This window comes from Maylandia zebra, linkage group LG22 (genome assembly GCF_041146795.1).
Source record: "Maylandia zebra isolate NMK-2024a linkage group LG22, Mzebra_GT3a, whole genome shotgun sequence".
Lineage (NCBI taxonomy): Eukaryota > Metazoa > Chordata > Actinopteri > Cichliformes > Cichlidae > Maylandia > Maylandia zebra.
Window position 1 is genome coordinate 7,472,668 of NC_135187.1, and position 19,799 is coordinate 7,492,466.

The 19,799-nt window shown below is 37.2% G+C and overlaps 1 long non-coding RNA gene across 1 annotated transcript in view; it reads left to right on the forward strand.

The window, feature by feature from the left end:
- Positions 1–262: 262 nt before the first annotated feature.
- LOC143414533 (uncharacterized) overlaps positions 263–19,799 on the forward strand; it is a 48,974-nt gene continuing 29,437 nt past the window's right edge. The window contains exon 1 of the long non-coding RNA XR_013095160.1: positions 263–457. This is a non-coding gene — a long non-coding RNA (uncharacterized LOC143414533). The remainder of the gene's footprint in view (positions 458–19,799) is intronic.

The window sequence follows — 19,799 nt, forward strand, 5'->3', positions numbered from 1 at the left end:
TGTTTCAATGGCAGAATTCAAAATGATATAACTTTTTTACAATCTGGACTTGATTCTGAATTTTGTGTAAGTTGCTGAGTTTGTGTCTTAGACATTAATGCCTCTTACTCCCTCTTACTAAACTTACCTTGTGACTAACCCTGTGCAAATGGTTCTATTTATAGACTTTTACCAAGGTGATGTCACACAAGACATGAAAGGATCAAAGGGATTCTAGCGCTAAGCCCCGCCCACATCCGATATGACGGCGACGTGACGTTACCCTAGCGACCGCTATACAATGGCGATCCTCAGTTGTTGGGATTGAATGAAACTTGTTTGGATTCAAACATGTAGCCTGCTGGTCCACTGCTTTAACCCACAGCAAATACTGTTAAAATCCTTCCTTTAAAGTTAGAATGTCAAGCGACCCCCCCTCCGACCCTCACCCACTGTGTTGTTGTCGGGTTTACGGCTGGTAAGCTATGCTAATTTAACTGTTTATGTAGCTTCACTCATTCACCTGCAGACACAGACGGCTATCAGAATGGTCACACGTCTTCTTAGAGGACGTTCCAGGTGAACACGCGCGGTGAGTTACAGCCAGCGAGGAGTCACGCAGTTTTTGCGTGCATGTCTGTGCTCGTGGACATTTGTGAGCAGAAACACTTATTATTAAATTATGCACTTACACTCAGAGTTAGAAATGAAATATTTGTATTAGAGGGAAGGAGTATAACAAACTATAAATGAAGCTAATTTGCACGTTTTATTCTGCTTTTCTCATCAAAAAATGATAATGCAAGAAAAATATCCAAATATTAACAGGAAAATCTCAAACCAAACTCTTACCACCCCTCTGTAAAATCAATATTTAATATCAATGACTTACATGAAATACAGTTAAGTAATAAAATGAAAGAAAACAAGTGAGCACTACTGCATATAAACTCGACTAGATACATAAACATATACACTTGTGCTAACAATTCAAGAAACATTTGGTATATTTTATATCCCCCCTCTGTCCTTTTTTCCGGATCCTTGTAGTACTTTGGTAGTAGTATTGTGGTCTTAGGAGCTGATGTGTCAGTGGAAATGAAAACAGCTAAACTGTGACAGCAAAATGTTAAGAATGCATATTCTTATCCAAGGTGGCATGCTGTGGCTTTTACAGAAATGCAAGCGGAGATGACCACCTCAATTTTTAGAAGCACTCCTTTAATAAAAGTAGCAATGAAACCACCTTACTACACATGAATCTGTATTATTGGCAAATTGCTCTTAAAGTATCAAGAGTATTCTGCAGAACACATTGTTCCCCATCGGTGTTATACGGTTATAAGGTTGGTCTGAATTTAAATGCTTCATATGCTGTTTGAGCTACAGCAGGGGTCCCCAATCCCAGTCCGCGAGGGCTGGTTTCCTGCAGGTTTTAGATGTGTCCTTGATCCACCACAGCTGATTTAAATGGATAAATTACCTTCTCAACACGTCTTGAAGTTCTCCAGAGGCCTGGTAACAAACTAATCATGTGATTCAGGTGTGTTGACCCAGGGTGAGATCTAAAACCTGCAGGGACACCGGCCCTCGCGGACTGGGATTGGGGACCCCTGATCTACAGTAATGTATTATATTCTAAAATGATGCTAAATGATAAAAATGAAGGTGTTGGCAAAACAGCTGGTTAAACTATCTTCGCTAGAAACCTTCTGCTAAAGTAGACAGTGAATAATTTTTTTTTGTAAATGTGTTTTTATATTTATATATATTAATTATTATATTGATGAATTAATTCATTACTGCCATTGTTTGTATTGGCAAAATTTAGTAGATGACAATATATGTGGACAGCCCGTTCTCATTCCCGACGTGTAACATACCGACCATTAGTCGCGCTCCGAGGTGTCCCATAGACACGTGAAAGGTAACCTTCCGCATCCATTTGATACGCGCCGGATTGTGGATGACATCCAATAGAATGACGCTCCCGGTGTAATACACGTTCCAGCTGTGTATTCCAGCCATAACCCTAACCTTAATCCTAACCCGTATCATAACCTAATCGTGTTAGATAGTGTTTTCCAAAGCAATTACAGTAAAATAAACATACACGTGTAGATTGATTCGAAATGGTTCTCATGTTTCCTCATTTTTCCGAACAAGTAACACAGGGACATGTTGGGTGGCCAAAAGCGTAACATACTGACGATTTGTCACCTATAGTGTAACATTTTACACTTTGAGAGTGAGAATGTGTTGATGTGGATTCTTAATATGAAATTATAGTTTACATACAAATAATCCTTACAGTCTGAAAATTACAGCACAAATATCCTGTCACATTTGATCTCTGTGAGGTCAGAGGTCAAATTAATACCTCTTATCTGTGACCTACTTCTACATAAGGTTTGTGTAATCAGAGTAAAACGCCTGTGCAATGTTTTAATACAATAATTGCTACTAAAATCTTTGATTTGAAAGGAATGACAAACAAACACGTTCAGTCTAAGCTGAAAATGTATACATTTGTGTGACAATGAAAACACGCAGAATTCACAATATAATCTTTTTTGGATCTTTTTATTGATTAAAAATACATTTAGAGTGCCCAATACGATAAGTTGTGTATTAGATGGCACAAAACAAAACCCCAATAATTTGACAATTCCCTCTGAGCAAGCACTAGGCGACGGTGGGGAGTAAAAACTTCCTTTTAACAGGGAGAAAACTCCGGCAGAACCAGGCTCAGTGAGGAACGGCCATCTGCCTCGACCGGTCAAGGGTTTTTAAAATGACTCGATTAGATGTTAAATAAATTGAAACTGAAAATGCTACGTCCAGATGAACAAAATCTACTTTTAGGGACTTACATAACAGTAACCAAATATTTTCTGCCTGCGATCCATACAGCATGACCCGCACAGAGAAAGAAGCTTGTCATGAAATGTTCACTTTCCAATACAGTGATGGCATGCTCCTTGAAAACCTTTACAATTACATCATCTGCATATTCATGGTCTAATTTCATGAATATGTATGACATCTGGCTCTTTCCATTTCTGTATTAAGGAGCTATAAACCATATCACATTATCAACTTTGATCTTTTTAAGTCTAGGCCAGAGTTTTATGAACAGCCGTTGGGTGATGGCATCAACTTTTTCCGTAGAGGAAGGTGAACTGGCATTTTTAATGACAAGTGTCACCACCTTCTTGATGCAGGCTTCCACAGATAACCTGTAATTTTCAGCCTCTTCAGCTTCACACAGGGCTGGATTCTGCATAGTGTCGATCAGGTGATTTTTAATGATATCGACCGTCAGTTTTCTCAACACTGGGTCCTCGTCGTTCAGTAACATCAGTAAATGTTTTTCTTTACAGAATGTTTTCTGACGTAGCTCTTGGTAAATGGCCCTGTCCAGATCTTTCAGTTTTTTTTCATGTATATGCAGATCTTTGATCCTGTTGTCAGACAACACGTGTTTTAACAGATACCTGTGGAGTTTTTTTAGAAGGTCTGTAGTGCGATTTATTTGCAGCTCGTGTGAGCACAGCATCAATGAGTGCGCTCACATGTTCTTCTTCATCATCATCATAATCGCTGACACTAATGCCAGATGATGATTTTTTCTCCAGTATCCGAAATATATTACTTTTAAATTCTTCTAAACGTGTTTCAGACATGGCTTTAGTTTGTTCGTCCTCGTCATCCTCGGCTCTAACGCACCACGAGAAGAACCTTGCCAGTAGGCTTTTTTTACGGAAGAGGTGATCTTCAAATATGGAAATGATCACTTCTAGGTATGGCTGACCTACGGCTAGCGCAATGATCACAAGATCAGAGTTGATGTCCAGCCGCTTTGTGATGTCTTTAAAAATCACCTTTTCAAGTTTTATTAACCCTGTTTGTGTAACTTTTAGAATTTTCTGTTCAACCTGTGCCCACAGAGCTGTGAAGAGGCGCTGCTGAATCATGTCAGATGGCAACACCTTTGCCTCTTTTGAGGCACGTGCAATAACAGCATTTATTAGCTCTTTAAACAAGCAGAAATTATATGTGTGTGTGTATATATATATATATATATATATATATATATATATATACTCTTGGCATTCTTAAAGTTTGGTTGAAGAAAGTAACGTATATAGTATTGTTAGCAAAATGCATTGTACTCCTAGAGTAATGTGATGACTGGTTATTTTGAAAGCAGGATTTTTAAAATGAAGTTGTTAATCCAGCTGCTAATCCAAATGGCAATCCTTGAGCTAATAATTTTTAAAAAGCATTTTGAAAATCAGTTTAATAATCCTCTACGAAATAGCGTGTCCCTGAGGCAACAAACCACATTTTCATGCCTCACACTGACCCTTCAAAAAAAACAAACAACTGTTTTTCAAATAATGACGTTTTTTAAAAGACATTTTGAAAATCTATAAAAATCATGGCATCAACTTTTTCAAAACAGGAAAGTGAACTGGCATTTTCGGTCACCACCTTCTTGATACAGGCTTCCACAGATAACCTGTAATTTTCAGCCTCTTCAGCTTCACACAGGGCTGGATTCTGCATATTCTCGATCAGGTGATTTTTAATGATATCGACCGTTAGTTTTCTCAACACTGGGTCCTCGTCGTTCAGTAACATCAGTAAATGTTTTTCTTTACAGAATGTTTTCTGACGTAGCTCTTGGTAAATGGCCCTGTCCAGATCTTTCAGTTTTTTTTATGTATATGCAGATCTTTGATCCTGTTGTCAGACAACACGTGTTTTAACAGGTACCTGTGGAGTTTTTTTAGAAGGTTTGTAGTGCGAATTCTTCGCAGCCCGTGTGAGCACAGCATCAATGAGTGCGCTCACACATTCTTCTTCATCATCATCATAATTGCTGACAGTAATACCAGATGATGATTTTTTTCTCCACTATTGGAAATATATTACTTTTAAATTCTTCTAAACGTGTTTGAGAAATGGCTTTAGTTTGTTCGTCCTCGTCATCCTCGGCTCTAACGCACCACGAGAAGAACCTTGCCAGTAGGCTTTTTTTACGGAAGAGGTGATCTTCAAATATGGAAATGATCACTTCTAGGTATGGCTGACCTACGGCTAGCGCAATGATCACGAGATCAGAGTTAATGTCCAGCCGCTTTGTGATGTCTTTAAAAATCATCTTTTCAAGTTTTACTAACCCTGTTTGTGTAACTTTTGGAATTTTCTGTTCAACCTGTGCCCACAGAGCTGTGAAGAGGCGCTGCTGAATCATGTCAGATGGCGACACCTTTGCCTCTTTTGAGGCACGTGCAATAACAGCATTTATTAGCTCTTTAAACAAGCAGAAATTATATGTGTGTGTGTGTATATATATATATATATATATATATATATATACGTGTGTGTATTTAATAGTGATGGGATTTCCGGCTCTTTTTAGAGATCCGGCTCTTTCGGTTCGGCTCACTAAAAAGAGCCGGCTCTTTCGGCTCCGAACCGGCTCTTCAGGTTGTTTTGTTGCTTTAATTAATTTATTATTAACAATAATATAAAATTATGCACAAAAGGAATTACTAACATAAAAACAAGTGGTTTTATTTATATATGTTTATATATAAATATATGCGGTGGCCCCTAGAGACAAAACACGTACAAACTCCAAAACACATTTCTAGCATGAACTGAACTTCCAAAGCAGAGCTACTAGATCACTTAAATTACACAATTGAAAGCATGTGTGTATTGTTTGTGTATTTATACACAGGCACTCATATATATATTCAAATAATTTAAAAAAAAGTTCATTTACCTGTTATTACCACACACCAAATCCGGTCGTTGGTACTTGCTGGCTTGTGTAGCCACAAGATAACAAAGGCTCAACACTGCGCCCAGCATCCTGGAGCACTTCTGTTGTCTTTTGTACGTGTTTTGAGTTTTTATGTGCTTCTGAGTTTTTACGTGCTTCGGAATTTGTACGTGTTTTTACGTGTTTTGGAGTTTGTACATGCTTCAGAGTTCGTACGTGATTTGAAGTTTGTATGTGCTTTGTCTCTAGGGGCCACCGTAAATATACTTTTATTTATTCACTCCACATAAAATGTAATAAATAAATCATATAATACAAAAATCAACTATTCACATTTCAAGTTTTAACTATTTAAATTTTCAGCTTTTTCCTTTCACAAATTTAAAGTGAAAAGAACACAAAACACTGCAAACCACAACACAATTAAATATAAATTATAATATGAAAACTAAAAGAACATGCATATTCTCTGTCATATGGACCTGCATGAATAAACTTTCTCAATCCTTTATCATCTGCAACTGAAAATAGTTGTGGATGATTACTATACCTTTCTAATGTTGTTGTCCCTGCCTCTCTTTCTCTCTCTCTGGCTCTGTTCCTGTGCTACTGAGTGTAACTACCGCCCCTCCCCCCTCTGCCCAGCATAAAGCACAAGGCTCGCGTGCAGAGTGAAGCGGAAAAAAGTGCGAGAGAGAGGCTGAGAGAAAGGAAAAAAAAAAAAAGAAAACCCACGTGACGGCTCGCGATAAGGAGCCGGCTCGCGTCGTTCACGTCAAAGAGCCGGCTCTAAGAGCCATTTCGTTCGCGAACGACCCATCACTACTGCATAGTGTCGATCAGGTGATTTTTAATGATATCGACCGTCAGTTTTCTCAACACTGGGTCCTCGTTGTTCAGTAACATCAGTAAATGTTTTTCTTTACAGAATGTTTTCTGACGTAGCTCTTTGTAAATGGCCCGGTCCAGATCTTTACACAACAGTAACCAAGTATTTTCTGCCTGCGATCCATACAGCATGAAGAAAGAAGCTTGTGATGAAATGTTCACTTTCCAATACAGTGATGGCATGCTCCTTGAAAACCTTTACAATTACATCATCTGCATATTCATGGTCTAATTCCATGAATATGTATGACATCTGGCTCTTTCCATTTCTGTATTAAGGAGCTATAAACCATATCACATTATCAACTTTGATCTTTTTAAGTCTAGGCCAGAGTTTTATGAACAGCCGTTGGGTGATGGCATCAACTTTTTCCGTAGAGGAAGGTGAACTGGCATTTTTAATGACAAGTGTCACCACCTTCTTGATGCAGGCTTCCACAGATAACCTGTAATTTTCAGCCTCTTCAGCATCACACAGGGCTGGATTCTGCATAGTGTCGATCAGGTGATTTTTAATGATATCGACCGTCAGTTTTCTCAACACTGGGTCCTCGTTGTTCAGTAACATCAGTAAATGTTTTTCTTTACAGAATGTTTTCTGACGTAGCTCTTTGTAAATGGCCCGGTCCAGATCTTTCAGGTTTTTTTTATGTATATGCAAATCTTTGATACTGTTGTCAGACAACACGTGTTTTGTTGTTGTTTTTTTCTTGTGTCCCGTTTGGATCTTTAGTCATCAGAATTGTTGTCTTAAGGCCAAGAAAGATGCCAAACGGATTTATTTTACCAAGTGGATCATCATGGCCTTGCCATATTGGTCCATTTGATTGACCTTTATTATAATTACTTAAATAAATTGAAACTGAAAATCCTGCGTCCAGATAAACAAAATCTACTTTTAGGGACTTACACAACAGTAACCAAGTATTTTCTGCCTGCGATCCATACAGCATGAAGAAAGAAGCTTGTGATGAAATGTTCACTTTCCAATACAGTGATGGCATGCTCCTTGAAAACCTTTACAATTACATCATCTGCATATTCATGGTCTAATACCATGAATATGTATGACATCTGGCTCTTTCCATTTCTGTATTAAGGAGCTATAAACCATATCACATTATCAACTTTGATCTTTTTAAGTCTAGGCCAGAGTTTTATGAACAGCCGTTGGGTGATGGCATCAACTTTTTCCGTAGAGGAAGGTGAACTGGCATTTTTAATGACAAGTGTCACCACCTTCTTGATGCAGGCTTCCACAGATAACCTGTAATTTTCAGCCTCTTCAGCATCACACAGGGCTGGATTCTGCATAGTGTCGATCAGGTGATTTTTAATGATATCGACCGTCAGTTTTCTCAACACTGGGTCCTCGTTGTTCAGTAACATCAGTAAATGTTTTTCTTTACAGAATGTTTTCTGACGTAGCTCTTTGTAAATGGCCCGGTCCAGATCTTTCAGGGTTTTTTTTATGTATATGCAAATCTTTGATACTGTTGTCAGACAACACGTGTTTTGTTTTTGTTTTTTTCTTGTGTCCCGTTTGGATCTTTAGCCATCAGAATTGTTGTCTTAAGGCCAAGAAAGATGCCAAATGGATTTATTTTACCAAGTGGATCATCATGGCCTTGTCATATTGGTCCATTTGATTGACCTTTATTATAATTACTTAAATAAATTGAAACTGAAAATCCTGCGTCCAGATAAACAAAATCTACTTTTAGGGACTTACACAACAGTAACCAAGTATTTTCTGCCTGCGATCCATACAGCATGAAGAAAGAAGCTTGTGATGAAATGTTCACTTTCCAATACAGTGATGGCATGCTCCTTGAAAACCTTTACAATTACATCATCTGCATATTCATGGTCTAATTTCATGAATATGTATGACATCTGGCTCTTTCCATTTCTGTATTAAGGAGCTATAAACCATATCACATTATCAACTTTGATCTTTTTAAGTCTAGGCCAGAGTTTTATGAACAGCCGTTGGGTGATGGCATCAACTTTTTCCGTAGAGGAAGGTGAACTGGCATTTTTAATGACAAGTGTCACCACCTTCTTGATGCAGGCTTCCACAGATAACCTGTAATTTTCAGCCTCTTCAGCATCACACAGGGCTGGATTCTGCATAGTGTCGATCAGGTGATTTTTAATGATATCGACCGTCAGTTTTCTCAACACTGGGTCCTCGTTGTTCAGTAACATCAGTAAATGTTTTTCTTTACAGAATGTTTTCTGACGTAGCTCTTTGTAAATGGCCCGGTCCAGATCTTTCAGGTTTTTTTTATGTATATGCAAATCTTTGATACTGTTGTCAGACAACACGTGTTTTGTTTTTGTTTTTTTCTTGTGTCCCGTTTGGATCTTTAGCCATCAGAATTGTTGTCTTAAGGCCAAGAAAGATGCCAAATGGATTTATTTTACCAAGTGGATCATCATGGCCTTGCCATATTGGTCCATTTGATTGACCTTTATTATAATTACTTAAATAAATTGAAACTGAAAATCCTGCGTCCAGATAAACAAAATCTACTTTTAGGGACTTACACAACAGTAACCAAGTATTTTCTGCCTGCGATCCATACAGCATGAAGAAAGAAGCTTGTGATGAAATGTTCACTTTCCAATACAGTGATGGCATGCTCCTTGAAAACCTTTACAATTACATCATCTGCATATTCATGGTCTAATTTCATGAATATGTATGACATCTGGCTCTTTCCATTTCTGTATTAAGGAGCTATAAACCATATCACATTATCAACTTTGATCTTTTTAAGTCTAGGCCAGAGTTTTATGAACAGCCGTTGGGTGATGGCATCAACTTTTTCCGTAGAGGAAGGTGAACTGGCATTTTTAATGACAAGTGTCACCACCTTCTTGATGCAGGCTTCCACAGATAACCTGTAATTTTCAGCCTCTTCAGCTTCACACAGGGCTGGATTCTGCATAGTGTCGATCAGGTGATTTTTAATGATATCGACCGTCAGTTTTCTCAACACTGGGTCCTCGTCGTTCAGTAACATCAGTAAATGTTTTTCTTTACAGAATGTTTTCTGACGTAGCTCTTGGTAAATGGCCCTGTCCAGATCTTTCAGTTTTTTTTCATGTATATGCAGATCTTTGATCCTGTTGTCAGACAACACGTGTTTTAACAGATACCTGTGGAGTTTTTTTAGAAGGTCTGTAGTGCGATTTATTTGCAGCTCGTGTGAGCACAGCATCAATGAGTGCGCTCACATGTTCTTCTTCATCATCATCATAATCGCTGACACTAATGCCAGATGATGATTTTTTTCTCCAGTATCCGAAATATATTACTTTTAAATTCTTCTAAACGTGTTTCAGACATGGCTTTAGTTTGTTCGTCCTCGTCATCCTCGGCTCTAACGCACCACGAGAAGAACCTTGCCAGTAGGCTTTTTTTACGGAAGAGGTGATCTTCAAATATGGAAATGATCACTTCTAGGTATGGCTGACCTACGGCTAGCGCAATGATCACAAGATCAGAGTTGATGTCCAGCCGCTTTGTGATGTCTTTAAAAATCACCTTTTCAAGTTTTATTAACCCTGTTTGTGTAACTTTTAGAATTTTCTGTTCAACCTGTGCCCACAGAGCTGTGAAGAGGCGCTGCTGAATCATGTCAGATGGCAACACCTTTGCCTCTTTTGAGGCACGTGCAATAACAGCATTTATTAGCTCTTTAAACAAGCAGAAATTATATGTGTGTGTATATATATATATATATATATATATATATATATATATACTCTTGACATTCTTAAAGTTTGGTTGAAGAAAGTAACGTATATAGTATTGTTAGCAAAATGCATTGTACTCCTAGAGTAATGTGATGACTGGTTATTTTGAAAGCAGGATTTTTAAAATGAAGTTGTTAATCCAGCTGCTAATCCAAATGGCAATCCTTGAGCTAATAATTTTTAAAAAGCATTTTGAAAATCAGTTTAATAATCCTCTACGAAATAGCGTGTCCCTGAGGCAACAAACCACATTTTCATGCCTCACACTGACCCTTCAAAAAAAACAAACAACTGTTTTTCAAATAATGAAGTTTTTTAAAAGACATTTTGAAAATCTATAAAAATCATGGCATCAACTTTTTCAAAACAGGAAAGTGAACTGGCATTTTCGGTCACCACCTTCTTGATACAGGCTTCCACAGATAACCTGTAATTTTCAGCCTCTTCAGCTTCACACAGGGCTGGATTCTGCATATTCTCGATCAGGTGATTTTTAATGATATCGACCGTTAGTTTTCTCAACACTGGGTCCTCGTCGTTCAGTAACATCAGTAAATGTTTTTCTTTACAGAATGTTTTCTGACGTAGCTCTTGGTAAATGGCCCTGTCCAGATCTTTCAGTTTTTTTTATGTATATGCAGATCTTTGATCCTGTTGTCAGACAACACGTGTTTTAACAGGTACCTGTGGAGTTTTTTTAGAAGGTTTGTAGTGCGAATTCTTCGCAGCCCGTGTGAGCACAGCATCAATGAGTGTGCTCACACATTCTTCTTCATCATCATCATAATTGCTGACAGTAATACCAGATGATGATTTTTTCTCCACTATTGGAAATATATTACTTTTAAATTCTTCTAAACGTGTTTGAGAAATGGCTTTAGTTTGTTCGTCCTCGTCATCCTCGGCTCTAACGCACCACGAGAAGAACCTTGCCAGTAGGCTTTTTTTACGGAAGAGGTGATCTTCAAATATGGAAATGATCACTTCTAGGTATGGCTGACCTACGGCTAGCGCAATGATCACGAGATCAGAGTTAATGTCCAGCCGCTTTGTGATGTCTTTAAAAATCATCTTTTCAAGTTTTACTAACCCTGTTTGTGTAACTTTTGGAATTTTCTGTTCAACCTGTGCCCACAGAGCTGTGAAGAGGCGCTGCTGAATCATGTCAGATGGCGACACCTTTGCCTCTTTTGAGGCACGTGCAATAACAGCATTTATTAGCTCTTTAAACAAGCAGAAATTATATGTGTGTGTGTGTGTGTATATATATATATATATATATATATATATATATATATATATATATATATATATACATATACATATATACATACACGTGTGTGTATTTAATAGTGATGGGATTTCCGGCTCTTTTTAGAGATCCGGCTCTTTCGGTTCGGCTCACTAAAAAGAGCCGACTCTTTCGGCTCCGAACCGGCTCTTCAGGTTGTTTTGTTGCTTTAATTAATTTATTATTAACAATAATATAAAATTATGCACAAAAGGAATTACTAACATAAAAACAAGTGGTTTTATTTATATATGTTTATATATAAATATATGCGGTGGCCCCTAGAGACAAAACACGTACAAACTCCAAAACACATTTCTAGCATGAACTGAACTTCCAAAGCAGAGCTACTAGATCACTTAAATTACACAATTGAAAGCATGTGTGTATTGTTTGTGTATTTATACACAGGCACTCATATATATATTCAAATAATTTAAAAAAAAGTTCATTTACCTGTTATTACCACACACCAAATCCGGTCGTTGGTACTTGCTGGCTTGTGTAGCCACAAGATAACAAAGGCTCAACACTGCGCCCAGCATCCTGGAGCACTTCTGTTGTCTTTTGTACGTGTTTTGAGTTTTTATGTGCTTCTGAGTTTTTACGTGCTTCGGAATTTGTACGTGTTTTTACGTGTTTTGGAGTTTTTACGTGTTTTGGAGTTTGTACGTGTTTTTACGTGTTTTGGAGTTTGTACATGCTTCAGAGTTCGTACGTGATTTGAAGTTTGTATGTGCTTTGTCTCTAGGGGCCACCGTAAATATACTTTTATTTATTCACTCCACATAAAATGTAATAAATAAATCATATAATACAAAAATCAACTATTCACATTTCAAGTTTTAACTATTTAAATTTTCAGCTTTTTCCTTTCACAAATTTAAAGTGAAAAGAACACAAAACACTGCAAACCACAACACAATTAAATATAATTATAATATGAAAACTAAAAGAACATGCATATTCTCTGTCATATGGACCTGCATGAATAAACTTTCTCAATCCTTTATCATCTGCAACTGAAAATAGTTGTGGATGACTACTATACCTTTCTAATGTTGTTGTCCCTGCCTCTCTTTCTCTCTCTCTGGCTCTGTTCCTGTGCTACTGAGTGTAACTACCGCCCCTCCCCCCTCTGCCCAGCATAAAGCACAAGGCTCGCGTGCAGAGTGAAGCGGAAAAAAAGTGCGAGAGAGAGGCTGAGAGAAAGGAAAAAAAAAAAACAAAACCCACGTGACGGCTCGCGATAAGGAGCCGGCTCGCGTCGTTCACGTCAAAGAGCCGGCTCTAAGAGCCATTTCGTTCGCGAACGACCCATCATTACTGCATAGTGTCGATCAGGTGATTTTTAATGATATCGACCGTCAGTTTTCTCAACACTGGGTCCTCGTTGTTCAGTAACATCAGTAAATGTTTTTCTTTACAGAATGTTTTCTGACGTAGCTCTTTGTAAATGGCCCGGTCCAGATCTTTCAGGGTTTTTTTTATGTATATGCAAATCTTTGATACTGTTGTCAGACAACACGTGTTTTGTTTTTGTTTTTTTCTTGTGTCCCGTTTGGATCTTTAGCCATCAGAATTGTTGTCTTAAGGCCAAGAAAGATGCCAAACGGATTTATTTTACCAAGTGGATCATCATGGCCTTGCCATATTGGTCCATTTGATTGACCTTTATTATAATTACTTAAATAAATTGAAACTGAAAATCCTGCGTCCAGATAAACAAAATCTACTTTTAGGGACTTACACAACAGTAACCAAGTATTTTCTGCCTGCGATCCATACAGCATGAAGAAAGAAGCTTGTGATGAAATGTTCACTTTCCAATACAGTGATGGCATGCTCCTTGAAAACCTTTACAATTACATCATCTGCATATTCATGGTCTAATACCATGAATATGTATGACATCTGGCTCTTTCCATTTCTGTATTAAGGAGCTATAAACCATATCACATTATCAACTTTGATCTTTTTAAGTCTAGGCCAGAGTTTTATGAACAGCCGTTGGGTGATGGCATCAACTTTTTCCGTAGAGGAAGGTGAACTGGCATTTTTAATGACAAGTGTCACCACCTTCTTGATGCAGGCTTCCACAGATAACCTGTAATTTTCAGCCTCTTCAGCTTCACACAGGGCTGGATTCTGGGTCCTCCTCGTTCAATCCGGTTGTTCAGTCTGACGTCACTAGCCGTGTCTGGACCTAAACTCCGCTGCAGGTTCACATGACAAACGATCACTATGGCATTACTGAGAGTTGAAAAACTGTCTAAAGTCTTTCATCTTTAATAAAATGATCAGCGTTCTGTTCTACCAGGTGTAACAATTGAGTTTAACATCCAGGCACCCATGAAAACGAAATTTATGACATTTAACGGAGTTAGAAGTTAGCAGGGAGTTAGCTCGCTAGCTTCTATCTAAATACAATATAGCATGTCCTGACTGCGGGGTTTTGGAAACAAATTAAACCCTACAGCTGTTATCACTTCCAGCATAAATGAAGACAGGAAACTAAACAGCAGTGACGTTTGTAGGGTTATTGAAGTTGGGCTAGCTGGTATATAATGATGTGCTACGTGACCGCTAGCGACACAGCTATGTTAGCATAATATAAACAAGCTAACTTTTTTTCCCCCACTCGATAAAGTTAACGTGAGTGTTCTCGGTGGAGGACTCCACCACCCCGTTCACACAGAAACTAAACCACATTTTTTTGGCTAAATATGATTTGAACAAATTAAACAACATGGCAGCGGACGCCCCCGAAATTATTTATTTATTTTAAAAAGCGGTGGGGGGTTTGCCATGAGCGAGCTAGCTTATTTTGTCGGGTTTCTTTCGTTCGGTGGTATGGCGAACACCCCCTACATGAAATACACGTAGGGGGTGTCGTGGAGGCTTGTCAGACATGAGCGCGCCTGTTTGGAAGGGATGCTTGTCGGATTTACATTATTTTGTGACATGGCGATTTTTATACGAAAACTTTAAAGCACTATTTCATGATGGAAAACATTAAAGTTGCTCACGAGGGCATTCAAGCAGCACGATTGAGTAAAACAGTCTAGGGGGATCTTAAATGAGGTAGTAAACACATATAAATCCACATTAAAAGAAACAGTACTTGCCTTCAGAAAGTTGAGATGAACACCTTAGCTGCATCCAGCTCCTGGCGTAAAAAGCCTCGTGTTCGCATTAAGGCAGACGGCCAGGTGGCTTTCAGTCCTTGCAAAAGTGCATCGTAGACCCCGTAGTATCCAAAAATATGACATGCGCATGCGTGCTCAGGCACAGAAAGGCGCCAACAGCTTCAACTCATGTAAAACTTGAATTCATTCATTTTGCCAGCAATAAAGTTCATGTGAGACCAACTTTTGCTCCAAAACGTTAAAGGATTAGTTGAAACCCTTAATGTATTTGAGTTTATGGGGCAACTCAGCTTTTATTGTTGAATTGTGAAAGAAATGACTGTAAGCAAGTTTGATTTTTTACAGTGAATGAGTGCGCTGACACTAATGCCAGATGATGATTTTTTTCTCCAGTATTGGAAATATATTACTTTTAAATTCTTCTAAACGTGTTTCAGAAATTGCTTTAGCTTCTGCGTCTTCATCATCCTCGGCTCTAACGCACCACGAGAAGAACCTTGGCAGTAGATTTCTTTTTTTTAGGGAAGAGGTGATCTTCAAATATGGAAATGATCATCAAATCAAATCAAATCAAATCACTTTTATTGTCACATCACATGTGCAGGCACACTGGCACAGCACATGCGAGTGAAATTCTTGTGTGCGAGCCCCACAAGCAACAGAGATGTGCAAACACAACAACACAAACGAGCAAAATACAAGAATGGCCAACCTGAAACTAATAAATATATGTACAATATATAATAGTGTATGCATTTCTGGATGTGTATACTAAATATTTTCCTACGTGTGTGTGTGTGTGTGTGTGTGTGAGTTTGCTTGTGTCAAAATTGGGGACTTCTGTCAGCTCACACACCAGTCAATTGGGGACACCTCTACCTTTGGGGACCAAAACCACCGTCCCCAATTAGATTTACCTCTAACAACGTTCAGCATGCTCTAAAACATATTTTAATCCAAAAATCTCAGCTGTCCCCAAAAGTGACATTTTTTAGATTTTTTGTGTATGTGTATGACATTGCCCCCAAAAATTTTTGCAATCTGTGTATAACTCTATGTTGCCCCTAGTGGAAGTGTGTGAAATTGCAAGAATTTCCACTGTCCCCAAAAGTGACATATCTTAGATTTTTTTGTGTGTGTATTACCTCTCCCTAACCCTTATATTATTATAGTGTAAGATTTCTTTTAATATACTGATCTTTTTTGAAGATCTTATTCAACATTCTTCTGTATGAATGGTTTTATATAAACAAACATTTGTTCTCTTGACTGAATAATAGAAATCAGTAGACTATTTAGTAGATTATATTTTCAAAGGGTAAAGAAGACACTAGAAAATACAAAAGAGTCATATTTCACGTAATTATGATATAAATAGTTTTAATATTTTTTAAAGAATTATTTGGCATGATGTGAAGCAGATGCATGAAATAATGGAGCACTTTAGGTTCATATTTGCTTTCTGAACTGCAGCTTGACATAAATTACTCTAAATTCTTGATACTTTTATTGCAAAATATTTAAGATATTTCTTGAATTTCTGTTGGATGGTGCAGGGATCCAAAATTTGGTGAAACAGCTGAGCTAAATTTAAATTTCAATGTTAATACCTTTTAGGCAGTATGTAAAATACTGCCTAAAAGGCATAAAAAATCACAAGCATATGGCATAAAACTTAATTCTCACCAAAGTTTCTTTAAGAGCTGATCAAAAACTGTGTAAGACAATGGTCATTACATATGGATCATGACAGAAAAAAAATTATATCCTGGATACAAGTGGGAAAGATTAGCTTCTGTAGCATGGTTGACTGGGCCTTAGAGATATGTGCAGAGCTTGACTCAAGTCAAGTTCAAAGTCAGCTTTATTGTGAAAACCCACATGTACAGATGATACACAGGAATTTTAAATTGTAATGCTCCCACGGTCTACAGTGTACAGTGAAAAACTTAAAGATAAAAACAAAACAAAAGTCCTATGTACAACATAATACAATGAACACTAGTGTCATACAATCAGAGTGCTTTTGGGAAAGAGTTCGTGTGCAAGTGGGGGTGGGGCAGTAAGTCAAAGGGCAATGTTTAGAGTTTTGTATGTCTGTCGGGTGGGGGGGCTCAGAGGAAAGAGATGAATGCAGGTCTGGAGTTCGTGTGTGTGTGAGAGTGAAGAGGGACAGAGCAGGGACAGCCTAAAGATAGGGGAGGTGAGGTAAGACCTCTATGTCACCATAGGCCTTGATCGCAGCCATAGAGGTGTGTGCAAGCAGCAGCATGTAGAGCAGCTTTAAAGGTATGAAAAGTGATTAAAACTTTTTTAGTTTTTAATACCTATATCTTAAGGGTTCTGCTGACAAGTTTCAGCATTTTCTGTTTGAATGTAAGAAAGTTATTTAGTAATAACTGCTAATACTGGTTTGCTAGATGTGCCCTTGATGATTTGGGGAAAAAAAGACTTGAGCTAATTAGCCCGAAAAAGCTAGCCACATATAAGTTACACATTCAGAGCCGTCTTGGATTAAACATCAAGGGATGTTTGAATGAACCAAACTTTCAATATTTTAGGGGATTTAATTTTTTTTATGCTTTTATGATTCTAAAATAATAAAGGATGTTTATTAGCATCCTTAAGTTTTTCATGTGCAAGCTAACAATGAGGATTATCTTGTTAATTAAGAGAGGCTGATGAAACGGAAAAAATAAATAAGCTTTATAAAGAGGAATATTATGCTATTTGTTTAATTAATTAATTTATTATTCTGAAACAAAGAAACATAAATAAGCTGCAGGATTTTGAATGTCCGCATTTAGGTTAAAGTGGAGTGTATTTGTGTTAGAAACGTCCCCAAAAGTCATAAGAATATGGCATACTAGTGACTATAGTTGGATATAGTTTTGTATTTTTTTTTTTTGATATCATGTCCCTATTTTCTGTATAAACCTATCCATGAAGTCAGAGAACAATTTATCAATGATTCCCACACTCAAGTAAGGGCTATGTTGTAAAATCCTTCATTATGTCTAAGATTTGAAAATATGGAACAAATACCAATCAGAATGAGGATTAAGATAAAGCAATCCATCCCCCACATCATTACACATACCTCAACATATGCATATGTTTAATAATCAGAGTTCATTGTATTTACCAGTTCCAGTTATTTACCAGTTATTGTATTTTTAAAAATAGTGTCATGTCCCTTTTTCAGTATAACTCCATACATGAAGTTCGAGAACAATTTATCAATGATCCCCACACTCAAGTAAGGGTTATGTTAAAAAAAAAACCAACCTCTTCATTATGTCTAAGATTTAAAAATACAGAACAAATACCTTAATATATGCGTGTGTTTAATGATCAGAGTTCATTGTATTTACCAGTTCCCTAAGGAAAGTTTCCCACTGAATGTCCCCATTTAGGTTAAAGAGGAGTGTATTTGTGTTAGAAACATCCCCAAAAGTCATAAGTATACTGTATGGCATACCTATGACTATGGTCAGATATGTTTTTGTATTGTTTTTTACAAATAGTGTCATGTCCCTTTTTCAGTATAACTCAATACATGAAGTTCGAGAACAATTTATCAGTGATCACCACACTCAAGAGTTATGTTGTAAAATCCTTCATTATGTCAAAGATATGACAATATGGAACAGTTACCAATCAGAATGAGGACTAAGATAAAGCAATCCATCCCCCAAATCATTACACATACCTCAACATATGCATATGTTGAGGTATGTGTAATGAGTTCGTTGTATTTACCAGTTCCTTAAGGAAAGTTTCTCATTGAATGTCCCCATTTAGGTTAAAGCGGAGTGTATTTGTGTTAGAAATGTCCCCAAAAGTCATAAGTATATGGCATTCTAATGACTATAGTTGGATATGCTTTGGGATTTTTTAAAAAGATGTTATCATGTTCCTTTTTTCTGTATAAATCTACCTATAAAGTCAACAAACAATTTATCAGTGATCACCTCACTCAAGTAAGGGTTATTGTTGTAAAATCCTTCATTATGTCTAAGATTTGAAAATATGGAACAAATACCAATCAGAATGAGGACTAAGATAAAGCAATCCATCCCCCAAATCATTACACATATCTTAATATATGCAGATGTTTAATAATCAGAGTTCATTGTATTAACCAGTTCCCTAACGAAAGTTTCCCATTGAATGTCCCCATTTAGGTTAAAGCAGAGTGTATTTGTGTTAAAAACGTCCCCAAAAGTCATAAGCATATGGCATACTAATGACTATAGTTGGATATGCTTTGTATTTTTTTTTTTAAATGCTATCATGTCCCCTTTTCAGTATAAATCTATCCATGAAGTCTGTAAACAATTTATCAATGATCCCCACAGTCAAGCAAGGGTTATGTTAAAAAAAAAAACCCCTTCATTATGTCTAAGATTTAAAAATACAGAACAAATACCAATCAGAATGAGGACTAAGATAAGAAAAGTAGATACACATACCTCAACATATGCATGTGTTTAATGATCAGAGTTCATTGTATTTACCAGTTCCCTAAGGAAAGTTTCCCACTGAATGTCCCCATTTAGGTTAAAGAGGAGTGTATTTGTGTTAGAAACATCCCCAAAAGTCATAAGTATACTGTATGGCATACCTATGACTATGGTCAGATATGTTTTTGTATTGTTTTTTACAAATAGTGTCATGTCCCTTTTTCAGTATAACTCAATACATGAAGTTCGAGAACAATTTATCAGTGATCACCACACTCAAGAGTTATGTTGTAAAATCCTTCATTATGTCAAAGATATGACAATATGGAACAGTTACCAATCAGACTGAGGACTAAGATAAAGCAATCCATCCCCCAAATCATTACACATATCTTAATATATGCAGATGTTTAATAATCCGAGTTCATTGTATTAACCAGTTCCCTAAGGAAAGTTTC